Genomic DNA, 13,536 nt, shown 5'->3' on the forward strand with positions numbered 1-13,536 from the left:
TCACACTGGGGAGAGACCATTCTCCTGCTCAGAGTCTGGGAAGACATTCACTCAGTCATCCTACCTGCTGATGCACCTGTGAGCTCACACTGGGGAGAGACCATTCACCTGCTCAGAGTTTGGGAAGAGATTCACTCAGACATCCTACCTTCTCATACAACAGTGAGTTGAGAATGGGGAGAGACCATTCAACTGCTCAGAGTGCGGGAAGAGATTCACTCAGACATCCAAACTGCTGATACACCAGTGAGTTCACACTGGGGAGAGACCTTTCACCTGCTCAGAGTGCGGGAAAGAGATTCACTCAGTCATCCGACCATCTGATACACCAGTGAGTTATCACTGGGGAGAGAATGTTCAACTGTTCAGAGTGTGGGAAGGGATTCACTCAGTCATCCTACTTGCTGATAGACCAGTGATTTCACACTGGGGAGAGACCGTTCACCTGTTCATAGTGTGGGAAGATATTCACTCAGTCATCCTTCCTGCTGATACACCAGTGAGTTCACACTGGGGAGAGACCATTTCCCTGCTCCGAGTGTGGGAAAGGAATTACTCAGTCATCCTACCTGCTGATACACCAGTGAGTTCAAACCGGGGGGGACCATTCACCTTCACAGTGTCAGGAGGAGATACACTCGGTCATCCTACCTGCTGATACAAAAGTGAGTTGACAATGGGGAGAGACCGTTCACCTGCTCACAGTGTGGGAAGTGATTCACTCAGTCATCCAACTTGCTGATACACCAGTGAGTTCACACTGGGGAGAGACCGTTCACCTGCTCTGAGTGTCGGAAGAGATTCACTCAGTCATCCTACCTTCTGATCCACCAGTGATTTCACACTGGGGAGAGACCATTCACCTGCTCAGAGTCTGGTAGGAGATTCACTCAGTCATCCTAACTGCTGAAACAACAGTGAGTTCACAATCGGGAGAGACCGTTCACCTGCTCAGAGTGTCGGAAGTGATTCACTCAGTCATGCAACCTGCTGATATACCAGTGAGTTCACACAGGTGAGAGACCGTTCACCTGCTCGGAGTGTGGGATGAGAATCACTCAGTCATCCTACATGCTGAAACAACAGTGAGCTCACACAGGGGAGAGTCCGTTCACCTGCTCTGAGTGAGGGAAGAGATTCACTCAGTCATCCTACCTGCTGATACAACAATGAGTTGAGACTGGGGTTAGACCATTCAACTGCTCAGAGTGTGGGAAGAGATTCCTTCAGTCATCCAAACTGCTGATACACTAGTGATTTTATACTGTGGATAGACCTTTCAGCTGCTCAGAGTGTGGGAAAGAGATTCACTCTGTCATCCTACCGGCTGATACAACAGTGAGCTGAGACTGGGGAGAGACAATTCATCTGCTCAGAGTGTGGGAAGAGAATCTATCAGTCATCCAAACTGCTGATACACCAGTGAGTTCACACTGGGGACAGACCTTTCAAATGCTCAGAGTGTGGGAAAGAGATTCACTCAGTCAACCTACCAGCTGATACACCAGTGAGTTATCACTGGGGACAGACCGTTCACCTGTTCAAAGTGTGGGATGAGATTCACTCAGTCATCCTTCCTGCTGATACACCAGTCAGTTCACACTGGGGAGAGACCATTCCCCTGCTCCGAGTGTGGGAAAGGATTTACTCAGTCATCCTACCTGCTGATACACCAGTGAGTTCACACCGGGGGAGAACATTCACCTGCTCATTGTCAGGAGGAGATTAACTCGGTCATCCTCCCTGCTGATACAAAAGTGAGTTGACAATGGGGAGAGACCGTTCACCTGCTCACAGTGTGGGAAGTGATTCACTCAGTCATCCAACTTGCTGATACACCAGTGAGTTCACACTGGGGAGAGACCGTTCACCTGCTCTGAGTGTCGGAAGAGATTCACTCAGTCATCCTACCTTCTGATACACCAGTGAGTTCACACTGGGGAGAGACCATTCACCTGCTCAGAGTCTGGTAGGAGATTCACTCAGTCATCCTAACTGCTGAAACAACCGTGAGTTCACAATCGGGAGAGACCGTTCACCTGCTCAGAGTGTCGGAAGTGATTCACTCAGTCATGCAACGTGCTGATATACCAGTGAGTTCACACAGGGGAGAGACCGTTCACCTGCTCGGAGTGTGGGATGAGAATCACTCAGTCATCCTACCTGCTGAAACAACAGTGAGTTCACACTGGGGAGAGTCCATTCACCTGCTCAGAGTGTAGGAAGAGATTCACTCAGTCATCCAAACTGCTGATACAACAGTGAATTCACACTGGGGAGAGACCTTTACCCTGCTCAGAGTGTGGGAAAGAGATGCACTCTGTCATCCTACCTGCTGATACACCAGTGGGTTGACACTGGGGAGAGACCATTCACCTGCTCTGAGTGTGGACAGAGATTCACTCAGTCATCCTTCCAGCTGATACACCAATGAGTTATCACTGGGGAGAGACCGTTCACCTGCTCATTGTGCGGGAAGTGGTTCACTCAGTCATCCGAACTGCTGATTCACCATTGAGTTCACACTGGGGAGAGACCGTTCACCTGCTCAAAGTCTGGGAAGTGATTCACTCAGTCATCCTACCTGCTGATACAACAGTGAGTTGAGACTGGGGAGAGACCATTCATCTGATCAGAGTGTGGGAAGAGATTCACTCAGTCATCCAAACTGCTGATACACAAGTGAGTTTACACTGGGGAGAGACCTTTCAGCTGCTCAGAGTTTGGACAGAGATTCACTCAGTCATCCGACCAGCTGATACATCAATGAGTTCACACTGGGAGAGACCGTTCACCAGTTCAGATTGTGGGAAAGGATGCACTCAGTCATCCTGCCTGCTGATACACAAGTGAGTTCAAACTGGGGAGAGACCATTCACCTGCTCAGAGTCTGGTAGAAGATTCACTCAGGCATCCTACCTGCTGATACAACAGTGAGTTGACAATGGGGAGAGACCGTTCACCTGCTCAAAGTCTGGGAAGTGATTCACTCAGTCATCCTACCTGCTGATACAACAGTGAGTTGAGACTGGGGAGAGACCATTCATCTGATCAGAGTGTGGGAAGAGATTCACTCAGTCATCCAAACTGCTGATACACCTGTGCGTTCACACTGGGGAGAGACCATTCCCCTGCTCAGAGTGTGGGAAAGGATTTACTCAGTCATCCTACCTACTGATACACCTGTGAGCTCACACTGGGGAGAGACCATTCACCTTCTCAGTGTCTTGTAGGAGATTCTCTCGGGCATCATAACTGCTGAAACAACAGTGAGTTCTCAATGGGGAGCGACCATTCACCTGCGCAGAGTGTGGGAAGAGATTCACTCAGTCATCCTACCTGCTGATAAAACAGTGAGTTGAGAATGGGGGAGAGACCGTTCACCTGCTCAGAGTGTGGGAAGAGATTCCCTCAGTCATCCAAACTGCTGATGCACCAGTGAGTTTGCACTGGGGAGAGACCTTTCAGCTGCTCAGAGTTTGGACAGAGATTCACTCTGTCATCCTACCTGCTGATACAACATTGAGTTGAAACTGTGGAGAGACAATTCATCTGCTCAGAGTGTGGGAAGAGATACCCTCAGTCATCCAAACTGCTGATACACCAGTGAGTTCACACTGGGGAAAGACCTTTCAAATGCTCAGAGTGTGGGAAAGAGATTCACTCAGTCAGCCTACCAGCTGATACACCAGTGAGTTATCACTGGGGAGAGACCGTTCACCTGTTCAAAGTGTGAGAAGGGATTCACTCAGTTATCCTACCTGCTGATACACCAGTGAGTTCAAACTGGGGAGAGACGGTTCACCTGCTCTGAGTCTGTGAAGACATTCACTCAGGCATCCTACCTGCTGATACACCAGTGAGTTCACACTGGGGAGAGACCGTTCACCTGCTCAGAGCGTGTGATGAGATTCACTCAGTCATCCTACCTGCTAATACACCATTGAGTTCACACTGGGGAGAGACCTTTCACCTGCTCAGAGTTTGGGAAGGGATACACTCAGACATCCTACCTTCTCATACAACAGTGAGTTGAGACTGGGGAGAGACCATTCAACTGCTCAGAGAGCGGGAAGATATTCACTCAGTCATCCAAACTGCTGATACACCAGTGAGTTCACACTGGGGAGAGACCTTTCACGTGCTCAGAGTGTGGGGAAGAGATTCATTCAGTAATCCCACCAGCTGATATACCAGTGAGTTATCACTGGGGAGAGAACGTTCAAATGTTCAGAGTGTGGGAAGGGATTAACTCAGTCATCCTACCTGCTGATACACCAGTGATTTCACACTAGGGAGAGACCGTTCACCTGCTCATAGTGTGGGATGAGATTCACTCAGTCATCCTTCCTGCTGATACACCAGTGAGTTCACACTGGGGAGAGACCATTCCCCTGATCCATGTGTGGGAATGGATTTACTCAGTCATCCTACCTGCTGATGCACCAGTGAGTTCACACCGGGGGGATACCATTCATCTGCTCATTGTCAGGAGAAGATTCACTCGGTCATCCTACCTGCTGATACAAAAGTGAGTTGACAATGGGGAGAGACCGTTCACCTGCTCACAGTGTGGGGAAGAGATTCATTCAGTCATCCTACCAGCTGATATACCAGTGAGTTATCACTGGGGAGAGAACGTTCAAATGTTCAGAGTGTGGGAAGGGATTCACTCAGTCATCCAACTTGCTGATACACCAGTGAGTTCACACTGGCGAGAGACCGTTCACCTGCTCTGAGTGTCAGAAGAGATTCATTCAGTCATCCTACCTTCTGATACACCAGTGAGTTCACACTGGGGAGAGACCATTCACCTGCTCAGAGTCTGGTAGGAGATTCACTCAGTCATCCTAACTGCTGAAACAACAGTGAGTGCACAATCGGGAGAGACCGTTCAGCTGCTCAGAGTGTCGGAGGTGATTCACTCAGTCATGCAACCTGCTGATATACCAGTGAGTTCACACTGGGGAGAGACCGTTCATATGCTCAGAGTGTCGGAAGAGACTCACTCAGTCATCTTGCCTGCTGATACACCAGTGAGTTCACACTTGGAAGAGACCGTTCACCAGATCAGAGTGTGGGAAGAGATTCCCTCAGTCATCCCAACTGCTGATACACCAGTGAGTTCACACTGGGGAGAGACATTACAGCTGCTCAGAGTGTGGGAAAGTGATTCACTCTGTCATCCTACCTGCTGATACACCAGTGAGTCAACACTGGGGAGAGACCGTTCACCTGCTCTGAGTGTGGAGAGAGATTCATTCAGTCATCCTACCAGCTGATACACCAGTGAGTTCACACTGGGGAGAGGCCGTTCACCTGTTCAGAGTGTGGGAAGGGATTCACTCAGTCATCCTTCCTGCTGATACACCAGTGAGTTCACACTGGGGAGAGACCATTCCCCTGCTCCGAGTGTGGGAATGGATTTACTCAGTCATCCTACCTGCTGATACACCAGTGAGTTCACACTGGGGAGTGTCCATTCACCTGCTCAGATTGTGCGATGTGATTCACTCAGTCATCCTACCTGCTGATACACCAGTGAGTTAACACTTGGGAGAGAACATTCACCTGCTCAGAGTCTGGTAGGAGATTCATTCAGTCATCCTACCTGCTGAAATTACAGTGAGTTCACAATGGGGAGAGACCGTTCACCTGCTCAGAGTGTGGGAAAGAAATTCACTCTGTCATCCTACCTGCTGATACACCAGTGAGTTAACACTGGGGAAAGACCGTTCCCCTGTTCAGATTATGGGAAGGAATTCACTCAGTCATCCTGCCTGCTGAAACACTTGTGAGTTCACACTGGGGAGAAGCCATTAACCAAATCAGAGTGTGGGATGAGATTCACTCAGTCATCCTGCCTGCTGATAAACCAGTGAGTTCACACTGGGGAGAGACCGTTCACCTGTTCAGAGTGTGGGAAGGGATTCACTCAGTCATCCTACCTGCTGATACACCAGTGAGTTCACACTGGGGAGAGACCTTTCAAATGCTCAGTGTGTGCGAAAGAGATTCACTCAGTCATCTCACCAGCTGATACACCAGTGAGTTATCACTGGGGAGAGAACGTTCAACTGCTCAGTGTCTGGCAGGATATTCACTCGGTCATCATACCTGCTGAAACAACAGTGAGTTCACAATGGGGAGAGACCATTCATCTGCTCAGAGTGTGGGAAGAGATTCCCTCAGTCATCCTACCTGCTGAAACAACAGTGAGTTCACACTGCGGAGATACCGATCACCTGCTCAGAGTGTAGGAAGAGATTCACTCAGTCATCCTACCTGCTGATACAACAGTGAGTTGAGACTGGGGAGAGACCATTCATCTGATCAGCGTGTGGGAAGAGAATCCCTCAGTCATCCAAACTGCTGATACACCAGTGAGTTCACACTGGTGAGAGACCATTGACCTGCTCAGCGTCTGGCTGGAGATTCACTCAGTCATCCTACCTGCTGAAACAACAGTGAGTTCACACTGCGGAGATACCGATCACCTGCTCAGAGTGTAGGAAGAGATTCACTCAGTCCTCCTACCTGCTGATACAACAGTGAGTTGAGACTGGGGAGAGACCATTCATCTGATCAGCGTGTGGGAAGAGAATCCCTCAGTCATCCAAACTGCTGATACACCAGTGAGTTCACACTGGGGAGAGACCATTGACCTGCTCAGTGTCTGGCAGGAGATTCACTCGGTCATCATACCTGCTGAAACAACAGTGAGTTCACAATGGGGAGAGACCATTCATCTGCTCAGAGTGTGGGAGGAGATTCCCTCAGTCATCCAAACTGCTGATACACCAGTGAGTTCACACTGGGGAGAGACCTTTCACCTGCTCAGAGTGTGGGAAAGAGATTCACTCTGTCATCCTACCTGCTGATACACCAGTGAGTTAACACTCTGGAGAGACCGTTCACCACCACTGAGTGTGGACAGAGATTCACTCAGTCATCCTACCAGCTGATACACCAGTGAGTTCGCACTGGGGAGAGACCGTTCACCTGTTCAGATTGTGTGAATGGATTCACTCAGTCATCCTGCCTGCTGATACACCAGTGAGTTCACAATGGGGAGAGACCATTCACCTGCTCAGAGTGTGGGAAGAGATTCCCTCAGTCATCCAAACTGCTGATACACCAGTGAGTTCACACTGGGGAGAGACCTTTCACCTGCTCAGAGTTTGGGAAAGAGATTCACTCTGTCATTCTACCTGCTGATACACCAGCGAGTTATCACTCTGGAGAGACCGTTCAACACCACTGAGTGTGGACAGAGATTCACTCAGTCATCCTACCAGCTGATACACCAGTGAGTTCGCACTGGGGAGATACCGTTCACCTGTTCAGATTGTGTGAATGGATTCACTCAGTCATCCTGCCTGCTGATACACCAGTGAGTTCACACAGGGGTGAGACCATTCACCTGCTCAGAGTCTGGTAGGAGATTCACTCAGGCATCCTACCTGCTGAAACAACAGTGAGTTCACACTGGGGAGAGACCATTCACCTGCTCAGAGTGCGGGAAGAGATTCACTCAGTCATCCAACCTGCTGATATACCAGTGAGTTCACACTGGGGAGAGACCGTTCACCTGTTCAGAGTGTTGGAAGGGATTCACTCAGTCGTCCTACCTGCTGATACACCAGTGAATTCACACAGTGTAGAGAAAATTCACCTGCTCAGATTGTTGGATGATATTCACTCAGTCATCCTGCCTGCTGTTACACCAGTGAGTTCACACTGGGGAGAGACAGTTCACCTGCTCTGACTGTGGACAGAGATTCACTCAGTCATCCTACCAGCTGATACACCAGTGAGTTCACAACGGGGACAGACCGTTCACCTGCTCAGGGTGTGGGAAATGATTCACTCAGTCATCCTACCTGCTGATACACCAGTGAGTTCACACTGGGGAGAGACAGTTCACCTGCTCTGACTGTGGACAGAGATTCACTCAGTCATCCTCCCAGCTGATACACCAGTGAGTTCACACTGGGGAGAGACCGTTCACCTGCTCAGAGTGTGGGAAGAGATTCACTCAGTCATCCGACCTGCTGATATACCAGTGATTTCACATTGGGGAGAGACCGTTCACCAGCTCAGTGTACGGGAAGAGGTTCACTCAGTCATCAAGCTGCTGATACAACAGTGAGTTGAGACTGGGGAGAGACCATTCATCTGATCAGCGTGTGGGAAGAGAATCCCTCAGTCATCCAAACTGCTGATACACCAGTGAGTTCACACTGGGGAGAGACCATTCACCTGCTCAGAGTCTGGTAGGAGATTCACTCAGTCATCCTGCCTGCTGATACACCAGTGAGTTCACACTGGGGAGAGACCATTCACCTGCTCAGACTCTGGTAGGAGATTCACTCAGTCATCCTGCCTGCTGATACACCAGTGAGTTCACACTGGGGAGAGACCATTCACCTGCTCAGAGTCTCGTGGGAGTTTCACTCAGACATCCAACGTGCTGATAAACCAGTGAGGTTACACTGGGGAAAGACCGTTCACCTGCTCAGAGTGTTGGAAGAGATTCACTCAGTCATCCTACCTTCGGATGCACCAGTGAGTTCACACTGGGGAGAGACCATTCACCTGCTCAGATTGTTGGATGAGATTCACTCAGTCATCCTGCCTGCTGTTACACCAGTGAGTTCACACTGGGGAGACACCATTCACCTGCTCAGAGTGTAGGAGGAGATTCACTCAGTCATCCTACCTGCTGATAGAACAGTGAGTTGAGACTGGCGAGAGACCATTCACCTCCTCAGATTGTGGGAAGAGATTCACTCAGTCATCCAAACTGCTGATACAACTGTGAGTTGACAATGGGGAGAGACCGTTCACCTGCTCACAGTGTGGGAAGAGACTCACTCAGTCATCCTGCCTGCTGTTCCACCAGTGTGTTCATACTGGGGAGAGACCATTCAACTGCTCAGAGTCTGGGAGGAGATTCACTCAGTCATCCTACCTGCTGATAGAACAGTGAGTTGAGACTGGCGAGAGACCATTCAACAGCTCAGATTGTGGGAAGAGATTCACTCAGTTATCCCACCTGCTGATACACCAGTGAGTTGACCCTGGGGAGAGACAGTTCACCTGCTCTGAGTGTGGACAGAGATTCACTCAGTCATCCTACCAGCTGATACACCTGTGAGTTATCACTGGGGAGAGACCTTTCACCGTTTCAGAGTGTGGAAGGGATTCACTCAATCATCCTACCTGCTGATACACAAGTGAGTTCATACTGGTGAGAGACCTTTCACCTGCTCATAGTGTGGGACGACATTCACTCAGTCATCCTACCTGCTGATATACCAGTGATTTGGCATTAGGGAGAGACTGTTCACCAGCTCAGTGTACGGAAGAGGGTCAGTCAGTCATCCTACCTGCTGATTCACCAGTGAGTTCACACTGGGAAGAGACCATTCCCCTTTCAGAGTTTGGGAAAGGATTTACTCAGTCATCCTACCTGCTGTAACAACAGTGAGCTCACAATGGGGAGAGACAATTCACCTGCGCAGAGTCTGGTAGGAGATTCACTCAGACATCCAACCTGCTGATACACCAGTGAGTTCACACTGGGGAGAGACCGTTCACCTGCTGAGAGTGTCGGAAGAGATTCACTCAGTCATCCTACCTTCTGATGCACCAGTGAGTTCACACTGGGGAGAGACCATTCACCTGCTCAGAGTCTGGATGAGATTCAGACAGTCATCCTACCTGCTGAAACAACAATGAGTTCATTATGGGGAGAGACCATTCATCTGCTCAGAGTGTGGGAAGTGATTCACTCAGTCATCCAACCTGCTGATATACCAGTGAGTCTACACTGGGGAGAGACCGTGCACCTCCTCAGAGTGTCGGAAGAGATTCACTCAGTCATCCTACCTTCTGATACACCAGTGAGTTCACCCTGGGGAGAGACGATTCAGCTGCTCAGAGTGTGGAATGAAATTCACTCAGTCATCTTTCCTGCTGATACAAAAGTGTGTTCACACTGGGGAGAGACCGTTCACCTGCTCTGAGTGTGGACAGAGATTCACTCAGTCATCCTAGCAGCTGATACAGCAGTGAGTTATCACTGAGGAGAGACCGTTCACCTTTTCAGAGTATGGGAAGAGATTCAATCAGTCATCCTCCCTGCTGATACACCAGTGAGTTCAAACTGGGGAGAGACCATTCCCCTCTCAGAGTGTGGGAAAGGATTCACTCAGTCATCCAACCTGCTGATATACCATTGAGTTTACACTGGGGAGAGACCATTCACCTGCTCAGAGTCTGGTCGGAGATTCAGTCAGTCATCCTACCTGCTGAAACAACAAAGAGTTCACAATGGGGAGAGAACATTCACCTGCTCAGAGTGTGGGAAGAGAATCACTCAGTCATCCTAACTGCTGATGCAACAGTGAGTTGACAATGGGGACAGACCGTTCACCTGCTCAGAGTGTGGGAAGTGATTCACTCAGTCATCCAACCTGCTGATATACCAGTGAGTTTACTCTGGGGAGAGACCATTCACCTGCTCAGAGTCTGGTAGGAGATGCACTCAGACAACTTACCTGCTGAAACAACAGTGAGTTCACACTGGGGAGACACCATTCACCTGCTCAGAGTGTGGGAAGTGATTCACTCAGTCATCCAACCTGCTGATACACCAGTGAGTTCACACTGGGGAGAGACCGTTCACCTGCTCAGAGTGTCGGAAGAGATTCACTCAGTCATCCTACCTTCTGATACACCAGTGAGTTCACACTGGGGAGAGACCATTCACCTACGCAGACTGTGGGATGAGATTCACTCAGTCATCCAAACTGCTGATACACCAGTGAGTTCACACTGGGGAGAGACCTTTCACCTGCTCAGAGTGTGGGAAAGAGATTCACTCAGTCATCCTACCTGCAGATAAACCAGTGAGTTAACACTGGGGAGAGAACGTTCACCTGCTCAGAGTGTGGGAAAGAGTTTCACTCAGTCATCCTACCAGCTGATACACCAGTGAGTTATCACTGGGGAGAGACCGTTCACCTTTTCAGAGTTTGGAAGAGATTCACTCAGTCATCCTACCTGCTGATACACAGGTGAGTTCACACTGGGGAGAGACCGTTCACCTGCTCAGTGTACGGGAAGATGTTCACTCAGTCTTCCTACCTGCTGATACACCACTGAGTTCACACTGGGGAGACACCATTCCCCTTTCAGAGTGTTGGAAAGGATTTACTCTGTCATCCTACCTGCTGATACACCAGTAGTTCACACTGGGGAGGGACCATTCACCTGCTCAGAGTCTTGTAGGAGATTCACTCAGTCATCCTACCTGCTGATACAAAAGTGAGTTGACAATGGGGAGAGACCGTTCACCAGCTGAGTGTGGGAAGTGATTCACTCAGTCATCCAACCTGCTGATATACCAGTGAGTTCACACTGGGGAGAGACCGTTCACTTGCTCAGAGTGTCGGAAGTGATTCACTCAGTCATTCTACCTTCTGATACAACAGTGAGTTCACACTGGGGAGAGACCATTCACCTGCTCAGTGTGTTGGAAGAGAATCACTCAGTCATCCTGCCTGCTGTTACAGCAGTGAGTTCACACTGGGGAGAGACCATTCACCTGCTCAGAGTCTGGCAGTAGATTCAGTCAGTCATCCTACCAGCTGATAAACCACTGAGTTTTCTCTGGAGAGAGACTGTTCATCTTTTCAGAGTGTGGAAGGGATTCACTCAGTCATCCTACCTGCTGATACACCAGTGAGTTCACACTGGGGAGAGACCGTGCACCTGCACATAGTTTGGGAAGAGATTCACTCAGTCATCCTACCTGCTGATACACCAGTGAGTTCACACTGGTGAGAGACCATTCCCCTCTCAGAGTGTGGGAAAGGATTTACTCAGTCATCCTACCTGCTGATACACCAGTGAGTTCACACTGGGGAGAGACCGTTCACCTGCTCATAGTGTGGGAAGGGATTCACTCAGTCATGCTACATGCCGATACCCAGTGAGTTCACACTGGGGAGAGACCATTCCCCTCTCAGAGTGAGGGAAAGGATTTTCTCAGTCATCCTACCTGCTGAAACAACAGTGAGTTCGCAATGGGGAGAGACCATTCACCTGCTCAGAGTGTGGGAAGTGATTCACTCAGTCATCCAACCTGCTGATATACCAGTGAGTTCACACTGGGGAGAGACCGTTCACCTGTTCAGAGTGTGGGAAGGGATTCACTCAGTCGTCCTACCTGCTGATACACCAGTGAATTCACACAGTGTAGAGACCATTCACCTGCTCAGAGTGTGGGAAGGGATTCACTCAGTCATCCTAACTGCTGATACACTAGTGAGTTCACACTGGGGAGAGACCATTCCCCTGCTCAGAGTGAGGGAAAGGATTTACTAAGTCATCCTACCTGCTGATACACCAGTGAGTTCACACTGGGGAGAGACCATTCACCTGCTCAGTGTCAGTAGGAGATTCACTCGGTTATCATACCTGCTGAAACAAGAGTCAGTTCACAATGGGGAGAGAACATTCACCTGCTCAGGGTGTGGGACGAGATTCACTCAGTCATCCTACCTGCTGATGCAACAGTGAGTTGTCAATGGGGAGAGACCGTTCACCTGCTCACAGTGTGGGAAGTGATTCACTCAGTCATCCAACCTGCTGATACACCAGTGAGTTCACACTGGGGAGAGACCGTTCACCTGCTCTGAATGTCGGGAGAGATTCACTCAGTCATCCTACCTTCTGATCCACCAGTGAGTTCACACTGGGGAGAGACCATTCACCTGCTCAGAGTCTGGTCGGAGATTCACTCAGTCATCCGACCTACTGAAACAACAGTGAGTTGACAATGGGGAAGAGACCGTTGACCTGCTCAGAGTGTGGGAAGTGATTCACTCAGTCATCCTACCTTCTGATACACCAGTGAGTTCACACTGGGGAGAGACAATTCACCTGCTCAGAGTGTGGGATGAGATTCACTCTGTCATCTTGCCTGCTGATACACCAGTGAGTTCACACTTGGAAGAGACCGTTCACCTGTTCAGAGTGTGGCATGGGATTCACTCAGAAATCCTACCTTATGATACACCAGTCAGTTCACACTGGGGAGAGACCATTCACCTGCTCAGATTGTTGGAAGAGATTCACTCAGTCATCCTGCCTGCTGTTACACCAGTGAGTTCATACTTAGGAGAGACCATTCACCTGCTCAGAGTGTGGGAAGAGATTCACTCAGTCATCCTAACTGCTGATACAACTGTGAGTTGACAATGGGGACAGACCGTTCACCTGCTCAGGGTGTGGGCAAGAGTTTCACTCTGTCATCCAACCTGCTGATACACCAGTGAGATGACACTGGGGAGAGACAGTTCACCTGCTCTGACTGTGGACAGAGATTCACTCAGTCATCCTCCCAGCTGATACACCAGTGAGTTCACACTGGGGAGAGACCGTTCACCTTTTCAGAGTGTGGAATTGATTCACTCAATCATCCTACCTGCTGATACACCAGTGAGTTCATACTGTGGAGAGACC

The 13,536-nt window shown here is 49.7% G+C and overlaps 1 pseudogene; it reads left to right on the forward strand.

Annotated features, from left to right (window-relative positions):
• The first annotated feature begins 3,364 nt into the window (after window positions 1–3,364).
• Window positions 3,365–13,536, forward strand: part of LOC137361186 (zinc finger protein 585A-like) — a 33,968-nt pseudogene continuing 23,796 nt past the window's right edge.

This window comes from Heterodontus francisci, unplaced genomic scaffold, assembly GCF_036365525.1.
Source record: "Heterodontus francisci isolate sHetFra1 unplaced genomic scaffold, sHetFra1.hap1 HAP1_SCAFFOLD_374, whole genome shotgun sequence".
NCBI classification, from domain to species: Eukaryota; Metazoa; Chordata; class Chondrichthyes; order Heterodontiformes; family Heterodontidae; genus Heterodontus; species Heterodontus francisci.